Here is a 14,803-nt window from a genome sequence, read left to right on the forward strand (position 1 = left end):
GAAAAGTCATAAAACCTATTGTAAAAAAATAATAATGAAATTTAAAAACCGTTGTCCGTACTCTTGCCAAGTTTTTTTCTCAGCTCTTTCAATTCTTCATAAGCAAATCTTTTAAAAAGAGTATCACAATTATTACTTGTCCGATTTTTCTTTTTAGTTACTTTTTTCACCATTCATTTTCTTCCGATAAGAGAGAAGCCACATATTCTTGTCTCTTCAGACGAGTAGACTAATTAAAGAGGCAAAAAATCAAAATTCTTAAAGAACTTTTAGGCAAGAAAAGAGATAAAAAATTAATAAAAAGATAAAAACAAATGAGTATTCTGATGTAAAAGAGTTAACACCTTATTTCTCCTGCTCGTCTCTTTTCCTTCTGTTGCAAAGAAATGTTTCACTCAGATTACTCGCTGTTCTTTAACTGATATGAGGAAACTAATCAAAGAGAAAACAATCCAAAAATTTAATCTTTCGGCCAAGATGAGGGGGAAAATTAGAAAAAAAGAAGATAAAAACTAAATGAGTTAACATGTTATTCTCCTGCTGGACTCTTTCTTCTTATGTTGCAGAGAATTAAAGGATTTAAAGCATCAAAGAGTACTTACCTAATTTAAAATGCCAAATAAACTTAGGAACAAAAAATAGATGAAACAACCTGATGAATAAAGTTAGCGGTAATAAGAAGATATTCTAATGAAATAACTCAATGATATTTGTGAAGCTTGGGCTCGGGAACTAATTCCAATCAGTGCAGCATTAGTACATGCAATCAGTTTCGTTTTTTCTTCTCAAGCATATCTATTATTGCTGAACTACAATATAGAGGAAAAGGATTACTTGCAAGGCCTTTGTCTTTGCGCATAAAATGTAGCAAATAACTTGCTTGGATAAGTTTCAAGGATCTGCACGTTGCTCATCATCTTTCATTTACTAATATTCTTCCTAACCAGCAATCACTATTTGTAATGTGTGTAACTGTTCTGGGAAAATTAAAGTTGTTGAACGTGAGGCCTTTTCATATTCCATTGTCTTAAATGAAAATAAATGTTGATAATTTCTGAATTTTTTAAATAGGGAAAATAAGAAGAAAAGCCCAAAATTATGAGAAAAAGGATAAATAAGAATGAAAGCCATAGAGAGCTGTCACATCACCTTGTCTATGCCTAGCTTTATATTAGATATAGACTAGTGAAATGGTCCGCGCTTCGCGTGGTCACAAAAATCTGATTAGATGTCACGTCTTGAACCATAGCCTGGGCGAAACACGGCACTCGGTGCCTTACTGCATGTGACCGAGCGAACCACATGGCTTGCTGAATCATCATGAGGCATAACATGAGCGAAATATAACATGAAATGTCATGAGCTTTTATAAAACATGAGATGTCATAATAATTTAATGAAAATACTTGTTTAAATAATGAATGCGGAAATATCATAAATTGAGCCAAAGATGGCTACATGACTTTGAGTATCTGACATAACTGATTGACTAGTCTATGAAACATCTAACATGAGTCTGAACATGAAAACATACTAGTTGAGACAAGGCCCCCAGTATACCTTTAAATTCATATCTTATCATGAAAATAACTAAATAATAAATGTCTAAACCCCGAAAGAGATGGGGCTCACCCAAAAAGCTGATAAGTACGAAGTCCTACTAAGTAGATGTGTCGTCCTGTAAATCAGTACCTGCATTGTGGAATGCAGGCCCCCGGGCAATAAAAGGGGACGTCAGCACATTGAATGTACTGGTATGTAAATCAACTGAAAGAAATAACATGGCACATGAAATAGCAATGATAAAAGCTAAAACTGAAACTGAAACTGAAACCTGGTCATGAACATGATTACCTGACATGAACATAAATACATATATAACATGAGTAAAAATATTTTAAATTGGGAGAGCATTAATATAACCGACATGTAACCACCACGTTAACACGTGGCATCTGATCTCTGCCCGATCAGCTAAGCCATCTTGTACCTTGTCGGGGTACAAGACATGAACATGACATGAATAGATCCAAATCCCTGAATGGGGAAAACATGAAGGAATCATCCTAACTGGGCAGAGCGATTCTTATCCTACGGTGGCAAACGTAGTTTCAAAGCGGTCCCGAGCTCTCTCGTAATCAGGCAACTCCCAAAAATATGAACATGATATAGTTGGCTAAGAAGTCCTTGATTTTCGTGACATAACTTGTAAACATGGTTTCATGAAAGCATGACTTGTATTTAGCATGTATGTATCTTGTATCATGGCGTGAGAGTAATTATATAATGTAATTGCATGAAAACTTGTAAAACATATAGTATATTTCTTGAAAATATCATAATAGTCATAACTTGCATGTAAGAACTCCTGGAATGCAAAGTATGGGTTTTCATGGATTACGGACAGTTTCTCAATAACCAGAATGAAATATCAAGAATACAATAACGAACTATTCATAGAAACATGGTATATCATAGTATATAGACTTAGGGTTATCATGAACATAGCTAGAACCCTAATTTTCGTATAATCTCATACTTTTATGGAAGAACGTGGCGTGGGGAAGAACAATGATATTCCCACACGAAGATAGAAACTCTACATACCTGGTAATGCTCCAAACTTGTATTAAAATCTGTTCTTGGAAGAAAAATCCCAAAGCCTTAGTCTTGAAACCCTTTAATTGGGTTTTCTTGAAAAACCCTATGTTAAGAACATGAAATTCCTACTTAGAATTCAGGGGAAATTGATGGAATTCACTTAGGATGGTCTTAAAGGGCTTACCTTGATGCTTGGAGAAGTTGAGAGGAGAGAACTTTCGTGTTAGGGTTTGAGAGGAATGAGACTTATGAAATAAAAACTGAATTCCATTTTTTAAATTGTCTCAGTCGCTGCACTGTTATGGATCGTGTTACGTTTTGTAACGCATGTTACGGTTCGTAACGCATGTAAAATTTCCAGTGAAGATTCAGCTCTGCCACCCTTCAGTAAAATAGTCATAACTCTTTGTACGGATGTCCGTTTGACCTCCATAATATACCGTTGGAAAGGTATTTCAGATATCTACAACTTCCAAGAACAAAGTTTTTCTCAAATTACTAACACAAATGCTCAAAAACTGGACATGAATGAAGACTGTTACATCCCGTGTTCTTGCACGTTCGGGAAGTTTGGAATAATTTTTGCTTGTAAGAAACAAGGCCATATTTGGATCTTACTAGTATGAATGTGTCGGCTATGGAAACATTAGTACGGAATAATCGAGGAAGGTTAAGGACAAAAACGGAATTTTGGAAATTTGTTTCATGAATTACAAAAGATTGGCAAATACTGGCTCAAAAAAAAAATAAGAGAATTGAGGCCCAATTCCTTAAGGGTGGCCGGCCATAGTATATGGCCCAAACCCATGTGGGATTTTAATCCAAGTATTAAAAGAGAAGGACCTTAACATTTCATGACAAATCAAGAAGTTTCAAGAAAGAAAAAGAAGAGCAAAAATGGAAAGGCCAATTCGGCCAAGAGCAAGAGAAAGAAAAAAAAAAAATCTTGGAGCCTTCAACTTTGATTCAAAAACTTGTCTCCACTTGAATTCCTACTAAGTGCAAGACCCTCTTCAACGTGGTATAATTAGTTAAGAGAAAGAACTCCGTTTGCGGAAGGTTGAAATTTCAAGAAAGAGGTAAGAATCTTATTCTTCATGTTATGGAAGGTGTATGTATGTTAAAATGGTTAGAATTGTATGAGAAGTATGGAATTGTGATGTGTATGTGGGAGGCCGTGTGTGCGTGCATATATATATATATATGTGGCCGTGCATGTGCATGGTTGAGCATGGAAGATGTGTTGAATTTTTGTGTTGTGTTCTAGTGTAGTTATGGTGAAATCCATGTTGAGAATGAAAGTTGAACGAAAATTGGATTTAAGTTGGAAAATTGTATGTTGGCCGTGGATGTGTGGTGATGAACTAATGATGGGTTTATTTTGTTTAACATACTAATTGTGTTGTTGTGATCTTTTCAATATAAAGGAAGGATATATGGGTTAAGTTTGCATGAAAATGGAATGTGGAAAATTATGTCACCTTAATGTGATTTTATAGCATTAAGATAATGAAGTTGTTAAGGGTGGATTATGGTTGTTAGTGATGAAGTAGTAAGTAGAAAATGTGTTGGAATGGTTTTGTTTCATATATGAGAACTTTGGGTGGAATATGGAAATTGATGAAATTGTTGAATATTGGATATATAGCTTGAAATGCTCTTAGTTTATGTTTGAATGATCTCAAATTAGTGAATGAATATATAAACGTTGATGTTGGTTCGAATGTAAATTGGATTGAAAGTTGACATACTATGTAGTAAGGAAGACTACTTATGTTGGAATATGTTTTGGGACGGTTGTTTATATTGTTGATGTGCTTGTTGGTATTGTTGTTGATATTTGGGCCGAGCCATATTCTCGGGATGGTATGTTTACAGGGGAAATGTCACGAAATTTCAAGAGACAAGTATTGAAGCAAGATTGGAATTTTAAGTCTCATGAATAGTAATCGGTAAATGCGACCAAATTGCGATTTTGGCGAACTTGGAACCGGGATTTGGAGTAGCGTAAGAGGCGGAAAAAGGTATGTAAAGCTTCACTTTCCTTCTTTGGCATGTCTTAGACGTAATAGGCTTGAATATGTGCCTCGGGATAATTCCTCTCTTAGAAATTCGGGATTGAAATTGACTACTATTCATTCAAGAGAATTGAATTAGAAATTGTGTGAAATGATGGAAGAACTCCCTAAACCTTTAGAACTTGCATGAGTAGGACCCGACTACCTTATTATGCTCTACAATGTACGTGGTGGTATGACAATGTTCCTAATATAATTATTTCCTCGGTTTTCCAAGAAATGGCTTCGGCAACGCGTTTGTGGTTCACTGATGATTTTAAAGAACTAGTTTGTACAAAGAAATACAAAATCGACTTTTCTAAAACCACTCCGATGGGGGTGTGAGATTTTAATATTTATACTTTCTAAAACCACTCCGAAGGGGGTGCGGTGGCCTCAGCTTATGTCTGAGTGAGCTACTTTTTCCAAAACCACTCCGAAAGGGGTGCGAGATTTTACTACTTCATTTCACTTACTACTTTTATCATTACTAAAATGCCCGAAGGGCCGTTATTATTATTATTCCGGAAAGCGGCAATGCCCGAAGGCCACCATTGATATTGAGCCGGAAGCGGCTGCCCGAAGGGCCATTATTGATATTGAGCCGGGCGGCTGCCCGAAGGGGCCATTATTGATATTGAGCCGGCCGGTACCCGAAGGGGCCATTATTGATATTGGGCAGGCGGTGCCCGGGCGGGGCCATTATTGATATCGAGCCGGGCGGCTGCTCGAAGGGCTATCATTATTTTGCGAAGCGGCGCATGTGATGTATTGCATTACTTCTTTAGAAGAGGTGTTCTAGATTATATTACTTACTCCGGATTCGTTGCTTGGATTGCGATTATTTACTTAAAGCTTGTTGAGACTCTGTGTATTTATTTATGTTTTCTCTCAAGCGAAGGCTGCAGGTAATGAGCGTGATTGTGATTTCTTCCCTCCTAAATTGAGCTATGGTTATTATTTGTTATCGCTTTACATACTCAGTACATATTCCGTACTGACCCTCCTTCTTCGGGGGGCGCGTTTCATGCCACGCGGTACACCCGGACGAGTAAAAGACTTTGCTAGGAGCCGTTCCCGTGGGATTGGCGAGCTCCATCTCGGTTCGGAGTGTTGCTGTGTCGAGTACGATGCCGTAGCATTTGTACATTCTAGAGACTTTGCGGACGTTGTCCCGTGGATAGTGCGTCGGGAAGTGCGAATAATTTGTAAATGTTAAAAGAATATGTATTTCCGGTTAATGATTGTTGTTTGAAAAGTTCCATGTTTTAAGAAGTTTTCGAAATGGCAGGTTTTATTACGCGAATGTCTAAGGGTTCGCTCGACTCTGAGGAGGGTCGGGTGCCCATCACACCCTAGTAAGGTCGGGGTGTGACAAAGACTGTCTCAGATTTAGACTGATTTAGAAGGCCTTAAGGACTTCACTTTTTGGTTTGACTTCAAAACGACTATCTATCGCCCGAAATCATCCCGAAGGGATTCATATAACTAATATGTCATTATAATACCAATATTACCCATTAGGACCTAACTCGAACTTACGAGATGTTACCGATATGGTTTAGTATGAGAGTACGGGGTGTTACAATATCTCCCCCTTGGGATCATTCGTCCTCGAATGATGGGTCGTGGTTAAGAATGTGGTTAGACTTGGCTTGAATACCTGAACGTAAGGGGACATGACATGAAATATGGGGACTGGAATACCATGACATTGTTTTGTGGAAACATGAATGCTGGGACATGAGACACAAGTACTGAATACATGAACATTTTTTTTTTTAATTTAATTATTCCCGGTTGGGCTTTTTATTTATTTAAAGAAAGAAGGTCCAACAAAGCACATAAAAAAGCAAATGACCGGCCCAAAATTGGTTCGGTCCAAATAAGTTACATTTGACCCCCATTTCTAAATTGGGGATATCTAAAATTTGTTGCCCGATTTTCATGCCGCTTTGTCTGAAAATTATTGCGAATCTCTGAAGCTGATATGAAGATGGTCCTGATTTGCCCCTATACTCGTTCTCATCTTCATCTTTCCTTGTCTGGTAAGTGTTCTGAGTCGATTTTGGCCCTTTTGTTCCATTGTTGTTTGTTGCTCCATTAATTGCTTGTTGTTGAATACGAATTAATCCCCCTTTTTCTCTGTTGAATTGCATCTTGTTGATTTCTTCTGTACGAGTTGAAGTTTCAAGCTGTTGTTGTGGTCGTGTTCCTGATGATGTGTTTCTCCATATTCACGCAACCAGCTGAATTTGAGCTTTATTTCTCCTGTAAGCTTTGTAAGCTCTATTTGTTCCCTTCTTTGACTGTTGTATCTGCAGTGACTTTGTAAGCTCTATTTGTTCCCCATTTTGCTGTATCATGTGTAATTGTATCTGTTGTAAATCTCCTTCTAGCCATGGCTTATACTTGTGTAGATTTAATTTCTGCCCACTTGAATAAGCATCATAAGATGCTAATACCACAAATAAGGCATCCATCAAATCCCTTTGGTATAGGTCATGACTTAGAATTTGATTGTGTACTCTTCCTCTCTGTTGAACCTGCTATATCTGTATGACACTAGCTTTACCTTGTATATGTGTACCTGTCCTGTGTTGTGGATTTTCTGATTATTGTGTCATGTGGTTTTCCTTGCAAGATACGCCTTGAGATTCTTCATTGTGTGTCTTCTGTATGATATGTACCTTTTCCCATTAGCCTTTGATCTTTGTATCCAGCTTCTCTGCTGCCTGATGCCTTAGATCTGCCCTATGTGTGCTCATGTAACCCCTACCTTATTTTATGTTATTCTTGAACTGAGCTGTATACATACTAGTATCCCTTGACATTGATACAAATAGATGTAGTGTGTATCCTTTTGACTGAGTACCATCTAGTACTAATACCACAAAGTAAACCCACACCCTCTGTACTTGATCCCTGTCATTGATGTACCTTCTGTGCTTGTACTGCTGTCCGGTATCTGACCTGATGTTTCAAGATCTAATACACAACAGTTGACATTTCCTCTGTATTGTTTAGTCCTGTAACATAAACCTGCAAAAATAAACAAACAGTTAGATAAAAAAAAAAATCAGTCTCATTCTCCTCCTCTAGGATTTGAATGAAATGATCTCCTAGTGTCCATTCTCCTTCTTCCTCCATCCCATTCGGTATCTCCTTATTCTTAGATATGGAATTTGACTCTTATCACTAGTTAGAATTTTTCTCATTTGCACATTCAACTCCTCAAACAAGTAGCACTGCAAAGGACCTTCATCTAAAGCAAAGTTGGCTAAAGCATCGTACCAACTTATTTGCTTCCCTTAGAGTATGATTGAAAATGATATCCATGTCCCTTCTATATTCCTCCACCTCTTCCACCCAACCTGCAATATTCCATGGAGGTTTCCATTTTTCAGACAATATTTTCTGAATAGTTTGAGAATCTATCTGAAAAATGATGTTGTGAAGCCCCTGTTGCTTGCAGTACCTCAAGGCCTCCAAAATAGCCACAATTTCTATTTCTATATTTGTGGCATAACCAATCTCCTCAGCTTGTGCATATAGTAAATTCCCTTCAGCATCTCTCAAACTAAAACCATAGGCACTCCTCCCTGGGTTACCTCTAGAAGCACCATCTGTGTTGCAATCACACCACCCCAATGGAGGTAAATTCCATTTAACTTGTGTTACCTTCACTCTTGCCTTGCCTCCCTCCAACATTTGAATCAATTCCTTCCATCCAGCAGGAATATTTCTAATAGAGGGATTCCTGCATAATACTAGTCTTTGAATAGAGAGTAAGACTAGATAGATAACTGAACTATTAACCTTCCTGTGCCCATGTTTAATACCATTTCTTCTCTTCCAAAGTTCCCAAATTATAATTGATGGCCGCAAAGATATATATCGTTTCAATCTTCCGATTCGGTGCCCTCCACCACTTCACAATCAATTGTTGCAGCTGCACTCCTTCCATGCTTATTCCTGCAGCATTGCAGAAAAATGACCATGTCCTTTTAGCTGTATCTGATGTTAGAAACAAATGGTGCATAGTCTCCTCCATAGGACTTATACAACACCAACACCTAGACACTAAATTGATATTCATCTTTTTTAACACATCATCTGTAGGAATTTTGAATTTCCAAGAGATCTCCAAAGAAAAAAGGAAATCTTAAAAGGCAACCCCTTTATCCACATGAACCTGTAACTTTCCACTTGTGGTCCCCTCAGCCTAATAAAATCCCAAGTTGATTTAATTGAAAATTCCCCTCTTGTGTCTAGTATCCACCATGGTCTATGAGTATCTCTTTCCTCTCTGGGTGGGGTTATATTCTCTACTATATGATCAACAATGTCCTCAGTGAGTACTTCTATCAAATTTGCTCTATTCCACCTCCCCTCCACTACCACTTCTTTCACATTTTGAATTCTGAATACATGAACATGAATTATGAGACATGGATCATTTGTTCTTGAATAGTGATCATGGCTAGAACGGGGACTAACTTTGGAACTCTACAGAAATTTTGGCAGAGTTTCTTTTGTAACTAGGACTATCCCAACATTTCTCCAACACTTGTCAGCTAACCAACACACAACACAAGCCTCACAGGGCATCATAATACATATGACATGATATAACAGGGTAACTGAAACATGATCTTGACTGACATGAACACCTAATTGGCATGAATACGTGAATACTAACCGTCATCAATACTTGTCTGATATGGACACTTGGATATTGAACTGAATGAATACATGAATAATATACATGGAATTTGGAGAGGAATTTGTGAGCACGAATGACATTAGTAAACGAGTCCTTTGCATTAAAAGAAACACAAATAAAAAAAAAGTTTATGAGCTCCATTTTTACTCTGGGTGGATGAATTATAAAAAAAAAAAAAAAAAAAAAGGCCTTAAGACATAGGACATAAACTACGAATTTCTAAATTTTAGTAATTAAATAATAAATTAGACTTATGAAAATATATCAGAGATGTTATAGAATTCAAACTAATAGGCATAAATACTCCAAGTCAGCAAGTTTTTAAATTTGAACTATGAAGCAATATATTAGTACGAATTATATCCAATGCTTTAAAAAATTAAAACAAGACGCGCCAAGGAGGAAATAAACCATACAAGGGATGCTAATTACCAAGAGAATAGCTTTCAATGAATCCCTTTGAAGAGGAAATCCAGTTTGCTTTCCATTCTGAATTTCCAGCAAAACATTCACGAAATCTTTAGCTTCACCCTCGCGGTATTCTTCTTTCTTGTTCCTAATTATGTGTTCTTCAATCACATTATCAAGAAATGCATCCAAGTCTTTAGCTACTTTCTTCACTCTGGTGTCCAAGCCATTGATTTTATTTATCCATTTAAGCCATGGAATATAATCCCAATGATAAAAATACCTAAAAGTTGCTAGAAGTTCTTCTAGGGTAGCCTTAGCATCTATTCCATGTTCCCCTTCATTGTATGTCCTATGGCCACTCTGATGATTATGTTATTAGTCACACAACTTAAAAAATATCTCAAATCTATCACTGAATTCGAAGAATCACACCCTTTCCTGATCTTATCAATCATGTTTGATGTTTCTTCTTCTCTCACATGACGATAAGATTGAACTCTTTTGTTGCTGAGAAGGTGTAGCACGATAACACTTTAATTTGCCTCCAGTATTCACCATAGGGACTAAAGGTCACGTCTTTGGAGCCATAAATGAGTCCATCAGCAATGCTTGATTTAGGCCTGTTTGACCAGACGAGATCGTGAGTTTTCTTGATATCACGAGAAGCTTCAACAGAAGAAGCAACGAGAACTGGCTTACTGCCCAAGTGAAGTAGCATAACTGGACCATGTTTTTCAGATAGTTTATGGAGAGAACGGTGAGGATGCGACCCAAGTTGGTGCAAATTTCCTATGATTGGGAGCTTTCTTGGAGATGGTGGTAACTTTTTTTGGGTGTTTGAAGTAGTAGAGAACCACTTGTGAAGAAAGAAAATGAAAACAAGCCGAGGAACAAGGACAGATTACCAGGGAAGCTCCATTTTTGCCCCAACTGAGTATTGTGAAGAAATCTAGAATTGGGTATATGATATTTGGAGAGAGAAATATCTCTGACGTATATAGCAACCTTAAAACAAACGTAATTAAAGTTGTTTACCCCGAAATCGGATAATCAATTGAATTTATATGTGGGTATAGGATATGTGCTTAGTTCATGAGATTGATAAGACAAAAGAAAGTAGAGGTTTGAAGGTTCATCAATAAGATAGCTAAAGATATAAACGTCATAAACAATATATCATATCATAAACAACAATATTAAGAGGAAACAGCCTTGGCCGAATGGACGAATGAGAGGAGAAAATGATATATGAGCTTCTTCTATTCAAGGTATTCTTTTTGAAGATAAAAGGTGCCAACCCCCACAAAGGAGGGGGGTGTCCCCTATTTATAGTGCTGCCTCCATCAAGCTTCCTCCAATGTGAACCGAATAAAATAATAATAATAAGGACGGCTACGAACGGATTTGGTGGGATTTGGTGACGACGCGCCGTCGACACACGCGTGGTCGGTGGGCGGCGGTGACAAGACGCTGCGACGCGCGGCTCGCGCGCGCGGGCGTATCGGGACCAACAACCACCGGACCAACGGTCATACCGATCCAACGATCATACGGGCCTACGGCCACGTGGAACCGAATGGCACCCTTGCCCGGCTACGGTATAAGCGCTCCTCCGGTTCGGCTCGGTAAGGCGCTACTCCGGTTCAGCTCGAATGTAATCAGGCACGTTCCCATCTTCCTCGCCCCGGACCTCACTTCATCGGTTTACGTTACGTCCGGTTTTCCCCGTATACAGATAGCCCCTCACTTCTCGTCATGCCGGTCCACCGGGGGGGGCGCGGGAAGTGAATAACCTTAGAAACCGGTGACTCGGCCGACTCGTTCTTATCTTTAAATTTTGGCGGGAATGGCCACGTAACGCCTCTGCCAACCGCCTTTTGCACGTTCTGCCACGTCGCCTCTCATTAATGATGGGGACACGCGGCGCTATGCGATTGGTCACCCTCGGTAACCGTTCCTCTTTCTCGCCTATATAAGGCCCATCACCCACTCACTTGTCATTTTTCATGCTCCTCTTCTCTTCAGCTTCCCCTTCTCTCTATATTCCTTTACATTCCCATAAATTGCTAACAGTTGCATTCGACTTGTTGTTTGAATCACCGACTCGAAATTAGTGCAAAGAGGCTGCTTTTGCCATTTGCTTTGGTTCGGTATTTCGTTGTTTCGTTGTTTTCGAGACACAAGTTTCTCCACTTCCTTTTTTACTTTCCAACCCTTCCCCTTTCGTATTTCCGATATGTCTGAGTCTACTTCCCACGAAGTTCCACCGATGTCATCACCGGGATCCGATCCGGGATCCCCGGCAAAAATCGAGCTCGCAGTTTCGGATATTATTCCGGCCAAATTCAATTTTAACAAAGATCTCGAGGTCGACAAGCCGTCCACGGTCTCGGACAGGGGATTCGATGTGAGGCGGTATCCCTCATCGATTACCGAGGAAAAACTTGATGTAGTCCGGGCCGATCATTGATGGGATACCCGCCGGTAGGGGTTTTGCACCGGGCCGGATGAGTCCGTCACCGATCACCGAGAAGGGTTCTTGTTCGTATACACTTACTTTTACACTCAAATCGATCCTCCGATTGATCCGGTCATCCTTGATATGTGCCGAACCTACGGTGTGACTTTAGCGCGGATCGGTCCGATCGTTTGGAGGGTCGTTGCGTGTCTCCGGTTTTTAGCTAACAACGGCGAGAAGGGATTTACGGCCGGGCCATTTGATACGCTTGTACTCCCCGAGGGTCTTCGGGCGGCGTAATAAAACTTGTCAAGCGCGGCGGAACCGTTCTTCTCGAAGATGGACGAGGACCGGATAGGGGTGGCTTCAGAGAGGTATGTCCGAGTGAAAACCGAGGACATCATCCCCGCCATGGAGTTATACGCCCTTCCCGGAGAAATGGAACAATAAGCGTAAGCTCGATCCTTGGGCAATCGTCCTTATGCACTTAGTCATTTTTTATCCATTTTTTGATCTTGTTGACTCATTGCCTTCTCCTGCTCTCACACGCCCAACGGATACGTCCCTCCCGTCATCCGTGACTTGAGCGAATGGGTTCTTGCTCTCCTCCGCCGGTACTCTACGAGAATCGGACATGGGCCCACTGTCTCGTGGTCGGTGGGCGGCGCGGACCACGGTAACACGTTTATCCTTGTTTAGTGTTTTATCGCATTCTTTACTACCGTGGCCTCTTCGAATTCACCATATCTGCCATTATTCTCGCCTTTCAGGTTTGCCCAAGGGCTCGGTGGCCCCAAGGCCGGAACCGGGAACCGCCTACCCTACGTCGTCATCCGGGTTTGACACGGCGGGTTCTTCCCGCATCCTCGACGCTGCTGCGAAAAGAAAGAGGTCCTCCGATAAGGTGACGACTCCGAAAAGGAAGAAAGCACGCAGCGTTGCCCGGTCTTCGAGGGAGGAAAGCGAGCCCGATATCGTCATTCGGAGGGTCAGTTCGATCCCCTCGTGGCCCCGATCCGGAGGAGACGGTCTCTGTCCCGACCCCTTCCTTCCATCAGCGAAGGACCGTTGGTCCATGCTCCCCAATCAGGTGCGGAAGAAATACTTTCACCGGTCCCTCTTCGGTCGATTGACTTTGTCGACATTTCAGGTGAAACTTCTTCTGAGGATACTCCTCTGCAAAGGAAAAGATCCGGAGAAGCGGTCACCGTCGAGGCCAGTGAAAGCGTAGCTGGAGAACCGGATATCGAGGCCCCCGTAGGTGCTCGTCCATCTTCCGAGCCTGCCGCGACTACGGAGCCCCTGGCCTTCGCCGAAAACATCGAGGCCGCTCCAAGTTCGTCCACCCCGACTCGACGTGTTGACGATTTCGAGGAGATGTTCTTGGGGACTCCGCCGCTTCTTGTGAAGCGGCGGGCTTCGGTCACCTTCCTATTCCCGGGTCGCTAGGCCGGCCAACCGAGCATCGGAATGCGGTGCCGGGGACGACGGTTTGGTGAACGTTTTCCCTGCCCCGGCGTGGAACCTCGGAGGACCCGATCCCGCGGTGGTCAACGTCCCCGAAGACTTTAGCTTCTTATCACGCCCCCGTGGGCGTTGCGAGCTATCCGCGTCCACTTGTCTCGGATTCGGACGGACGCAAGATGGCCAGGGGTCACTTAGCGTGCCTTATGAACGAGGGTATGCACGCGGGCAACGGGTAAGATTCTGCCGTCCTTGTTCACTCTATTCTCGAATGCCATCCTTCTTTGCTTAAGTCCTTTGGTTTGTCTTATACGCGAGTGTGGTGCCGGTCAACGAGGCCTTCATCCGTGCCCAACACGAGATAGATGACCTCGGGGACAACTCGACGCCCGGGGGCGGGAGACGGAGAAATATCAACACCTTCTCCCGGCGAAGGAAGGAGAGTTGAGCCGGGTGGCCGTTCTAGCAATCTTCGCCCCGAGCTTGATGCGGTTAAGGAGGAGAAACCGTCGTTTGGCAAGCGACCCGCCGCCATGACCGATTATAACCGGAGTCTCGAGGCCGACAAGATCGCCCTTAGCCGGGATAAAGCCCGATTCTCTCTCGGTTGGACGAACTCGAGGCTACGGTTTCCCGCGCTTCGGGGAGAGGGCCGGACTCGGTGAAGGCGATCTACGAGCTTGTCAGAAAGGAGCCGGCGACTCGAGTACGAGGGCTGCCTTTGTTCAACGAGCCGCGGCGAAATTTTTGGAGGAAAGAGCCGAGGAGCGGGCCGGGATATGTGAGGGTATTAGAGCCGAACTCGAGGGGCGGGTAGAGCCGGTGGACGATCTTAAGACGATTTGGATGCGGTCGGCCGTGCGAAAGGTGACCTCGAAAGAAACCGGGCTCACTTAGAAGCCAAACTAGCCAAGGCCGAAGCCGATTTGGAGGAAGCGTGGAGAAGTGTGGAGGCGGCCGAGGCTCATACCGCTATTGTCGCCGAGTACGAGAAGTGGAAATCTCGGCGCCTCACCCTCGAGCAAGTTGAGCACGGCCTCGAGAACCTTCCAAACACGATACTAGAAGCCAAAGGAATGGAGGAGA

The 14,803-nt window shown here is 41.8% G+C and overlaps 1 pseudogene; it reads right to left on the bottom strand.

Annotated features, from left to right (window-relative positions):
• Positions 1–8,823: 8,823 nt before the first annotated feature.
• Positions 8,824–10,714, bottom strand: LOC132057555 (cytochrome P450 71A3-like; annotated as a pseudogene).
• Between the last annotated feature and the right edge of the window lie 4,089 nt (positions 10,715–14,803).

The sequence above is a fragment of the Lycium ferocissimum genome, chromosome 5 (assembly GCF_029784015.1).
Source record: "Lycium ferocissimum isolate CSIRO_LF1 chromosome 5, AGI_CSIRO_Lferr_CH_V1, whole genome shotgun sequence".
In the NCBI taxonomy this organism is placed as follows: Eukaryota; Viridiplantae; Streptophyta; class Magnoliopsida; order Solanales; family Solanaceae; genus Lycium; species Lycium ferocissimum.